Source organism: Octodon degus, unplaced genomic scaffold (assembly GCF_000260255.1).
Source record: "Octodon degus isolate 3935 unplaced genomic scaffold, OctDeg1.0 scaffold00120, whole genome shotgun sequence".
Lineage (NCBI taxonomy): Eukaryota > Metazoa > Chordata > Mammalia > Rodentia > Octodontidae > Octodon > Octodon degus.
In genome coordinates this window covers 4,692,778-4,697,407 of record NW_004524696.1, presented here as the reverse complement: position 1 = coordinate 4,697,407, position 4,630 = coordinate 4,692,778, and the positions used below count along the sequence as shown (strand labels likewise).

At 40.2% G+C, this 4,630-nt stretch overlaps 1 pseudogene; it reads left to right on the top strand.

Annotated features, from left to right (window-relative positions):
* Positions 1-2,491: 2,491 nt before the first annotated feature.
* Positions 2,492-3,009, top strand: LOC101576139 (annotated as a pseudogene).
* Positions 3,010-4,630: the final 1,621 nt, after the last annotated feature.

Genomic DNA, 4,630 nt, shown 5'->3' with positions numbered 1-4,630 from the left:
GAGGATCATCCCTACTCCATTCTAGTAGTGAGGCCCTGTAGACCCTGTACTAAAATACATTTAAAAAAAAAAAAAAAGAAAAAAGGTAGAAAAAGAAACATGTTTTGCAAAGTATGTTTGGGCCAAGCAAAAGTAGCAAAAGAACACTCCACAGCAGGAGAGCAATTACTGTGAAAGAACACAGTAGCAGAGAGCTCAATGGCAATTGTCTTTTTGTATTTCCTACTCCTCAGGTTGATGTGACATGCAGGCTGCCCACTGAAAACTGCTCAAGTTCTTGTGAGAATTGAGACAACACTCTCTGACTGCTTCCACATGGAAAGCTTTGATAACTGTTCTAAGCCTATGTCCTGAAAATTTTCTTTCTTTCTTTTTTTTTTGAAGAACCGGGAATTGAACTCAGGCCTTGCCCTTGCCAGGGAAGCATTTATTCTACTGAGCCATCTCCCCAGCCCCACCTGAAAATTTTCAATTAATAGATTCAGCTAATTTTCCCAATCAGTCTGCTAAACCCTAATCTCCTGCCTCACCACCTCAACCTCCCTGCGTGCTGGGATTATAGCTATACACCACCATGATTGTCCTAGACCTTTCTTTTCATAAACTAGATTTCTTCAGGCTTTCATTTTACATACCTACTAATCTCAAAAGCATTACAAAACTTTTCTATAAAATTTGAGGATAATTGAATTTTCTTTTTTTATCAAAATCAAAATCACTGGACTAGAAAGTAGCTATCATCTTGCATAAATCACCTTGATGGGTAAAAAAGTTACATTCCAGAGAAGTTACTTGGTTTAACCAAAGCAGAACAATAGTAGCAGCTCCAAAATAATGATTTTCAGAAGTACAATGAAAAGTATTGGCTTTTAATAAGTGCAAAAGCTGAGTTCTAATTATCCTGAAATTGTTAATTATCCTGAAAATATTACCAACAGATGAAAGGTAGCTTATACAGACTTTGGATAGACCTTACAGAAACACAGAACTCTGGGGGCCAATGAGATAGCTAAGTGGACTAAAGTGCCTGCTTAGGCAAGCTTAGGCAAAGGCAAGGACCACAGTTCAATCCCCAGCACCACATGCCATGTTGGCCCCACTTCCAGGGTGGGGTAGTGAGACCCTGTAACCAAATACATTAAGAAAGAAAGAAAGAAAGAAAGAAAGAAAGAAAGAAAGAAAGAAAGAAAGAAAGAAAGAAAGAAAGAAAGAAAGAAAGAAAACTTGACCCATAACCTGCATCCACCTGACTGAGATTCCAGCCATCAGTCTACTTAACTCAAAGAACCAGGTGCTAACTCTGGCAAGAAGCCAGGAAGCTAAACAACTTCTGTGACAAAAAGCCCCCAACAGACAGGACTTGACTGCTAATTGATAGCTTCCTTAATCTTTGTCTTTATTTCCAGTTTAGGACTGGAGAAAGCCTAACCCACTACTATATAAACAGTCAAGTGGGTGACTGTTTATAGTCATCCATTAAGTGAAATGTTTGGCTTCAAGTGAGCTGACACAGTTTCCCCAGACATAAACCCTCCACACAGGGCACACCACAGCTTCCCTACTGTGCATTAGGAAGCTTTGCCACTCAACTGTCTGCCTTCGAGTCTCCAGTGGAACACAAGTGACAGAAGCCAAATCCTGTGCTATAGCAAATAAAGAATTAAGTCTTTTCCTCTCTTATTTGGTTGGTCTTTATTTCCCAACATAATAAAGGCTATCACATTGTAATCTCTGTAATTGATCTATTTCTCCAGAGTTGGTGGCATTCAATTAGAAAACTGTGACTTGGCAATTAAGGATTACACAATTAAAACAAACAACCATGGCTTTACTGACCTACAGCAGGATTACTTAAGAATTGCTGCTCATGGTTACTTTAATAAGAATTGCTGCTCATGGTTACTTTAATAGCTTTGCATGAATATGCATACCAATGATGGACACTATATTTTAGTGATTTTGATTTTTATCAGGTACAAAGACAAAAAAATCAATGAAGTTAAAAATCATTAGCTGGGGGTGGTACCACATGCCTGTAATCTCAACACTTGGGAAGCTAGGGAAGGGAAATGGCTGCAAGTGAGACCAACCTAGGCCACATAGTGAGTTCATGGCCAACCTGAACTATATAGCAAGACCCTATATCAAAAAAAGTCATTAATCTCCAAGGAACAATAAATTTTCTCATTGGGCATGGTGATATACACCTATACACTCAGCACTTACTTGAGAGATTGAGGAAGATCAGGTGTCAAGGCCAACCTGGTCTTATAGCAAATATACAAACCAGCCATGAAGAACTCCACAAAAAAAAAAAAAAAAAAAAAAAAAAAAAAAGCTTTTCTTAGACCAGATCTCTAGTCTACTGTCAATAGTACAAGTCTTATCTAAAAGTACAGAAAAATGATCTAAATAAAAGCAGTTTCCTGAGTAGCTGGGAGGCTGCTGTGGCCATGGGTGTAGATGTTACCTCTGGAGATCTACTGGAAAGATGTTTTACCACATCTCCTTGGAGAATGAAATCCTGCTGCCTCCAAGCTATTTTGGTCCCAACTTGCTCAATACAGTAAAGCAGAAGCTTTACCGAGGTGGAGGGAACCTTCAGGGGTAAGTATGGCTTTGTCATTGCCATCGCCACCATTGACAACATTGGTGCTGGTGTGATCCAGCTGGGTGGAACTTTGTCCTTTACCCTGTTAAGTATAATGCCATTGTCTTCCATGCCTTTAAAGGTGAGGTTGTGGTTGCTGTGGTCACTCAAGTCAACAAGGTTCGGCTCTTCCAAGAATCAGGCCAATGTCCTGCTTCATGTGTTGACATTCTATCCTGTCAGAGATGGAGTTGGATCCCAATTACAGTCTGCAATACTACAAGACAATGAACAAGGACATTGTTATTGAACAGGATGATGAGATTCCCTTAAAGATCATGAGGACCCATGTGGACCAGAACAGCATCTTTGTGGTTGGCTCCTTGATGGGCAATTACATGGGGCTTGTTAGCTGCTGAGTGCTCAGCCTCTTGCATGCTGGGTACCAGCTTGGAATGTGTGTGGTCCATGTGCTGTGATGAGAATCTAGCTGCTGAAGGTCATGGGTTCCTTGTGCCCACAAGATGTCTGTCTCTCCTTCCTGCTCTGCTGCCACCCGGGATGTCTGTCTGTGTTGTAACCATAAGATGCCCTTGGTTCTCAAACACACACACACACACACACACACACACACACACACAGCAATTTCAGGTGTCCCTAGAGATTAACTTTTTTCTGGAAATTTGAGAATTTAAAAGTTTAATTTCATGTAAGCATAATTTTCTGGGACACAAGTGAAAATGAATGCATGGTACAAAGGAAATTATCATTGGAATAGGACTGAGATCAAATACATCATGCCCAAGATTCTGAAGGTTTGCTATCTAACATACGAAGCTCTTTCTTGTGTACAAAAATAGAAGAATAGGGTCAGGGAGATGGCTCAGTAGAATAAGCACTTGCCTGGCAAGCATAAGGGCCTGAGTTCAATCCCCGGTTCTGCAAAAAAAGTAGAAAAAAAAAAAAAAAAAGAAGAATATTTTACCAGATGGAGTTGATGTCAGCATTAAAAAAATGAATGTACATTTCAGCTCCAAAGGATTTACTATATGATAATCCTTATGGAATAATGAATGATTGCTATAATAATCAGCATTATTGTCATTATCATGTTCCCAAGCTTTCTTTCACTGTTAAAGATCACAAAATTGTCACAGACAGTAAGGAAGACTGTATTTAAGGAGAAGCATGACCTTTATTCAAGGTATAGGAATCACTTTGATGGTATTTTATGATGGGACAGAGAGATTGAGTGATTCCAAATACAACAAGGAAAAGAAAATTTCTGCCCATGGTGCAAGGTGGGAAATTCCTAGACAGACGCATCAGCAGTAAGGGAGATTCTAACTAAACCAGCCTAATGGGATCCCTGCTGAAGGCAGGATGAGGGGATGAGCGCATGAGCTAGCCCCTGGTGAGGGGGCTGGTGGGCGGGAGGATGAGGAACCTGCTCAGGTTTCACTGTGGCCCTGTTGATTTAGTGGGATTCATGCTGCCACTGGATAATGCAGAGACAGCGTGGTAGTCCAGATGTTAAGACGTGGTTGAAAAGAGACCTCAGAGGAGCCTGAGTAGAGTGGTCTGAGAAAACCTTCATTATCACTAATTGCTGTATTTGGTATTAGTGTCTTGCCCTACCACAAAGCTTACAAAAATAATAAAGGCAGAAAAAAATACCATCTTTTAAAAAATTCAGTCATTATTATTATTTTCAAATTCAATAATTATTAAACAAATTGTATGAATATTAAAGCAGCAACTATTTGCTCAAATATTGCTTGAGGGCAGAATAATGCTATTTAATTGAGTTTAATTTAACATGTTCCATGGAATATTGTATGATGCAAATTGAAACCATGACTAAGAAGCCACCTTGATCTTAAGAAAGAGTTTTAGTGCTGGCCAAATAGCACAGTGGATTAAATTGCCTGCAAGCAGGCACAGGGGCCAGGGTTTGATCCCCGAGCCTGCCATGTTGGCCCCCCCTGGGGGCATGCTGAGATGGCAATTGAGACTGGGTGTGGTGGTGCAAGCCTGTAA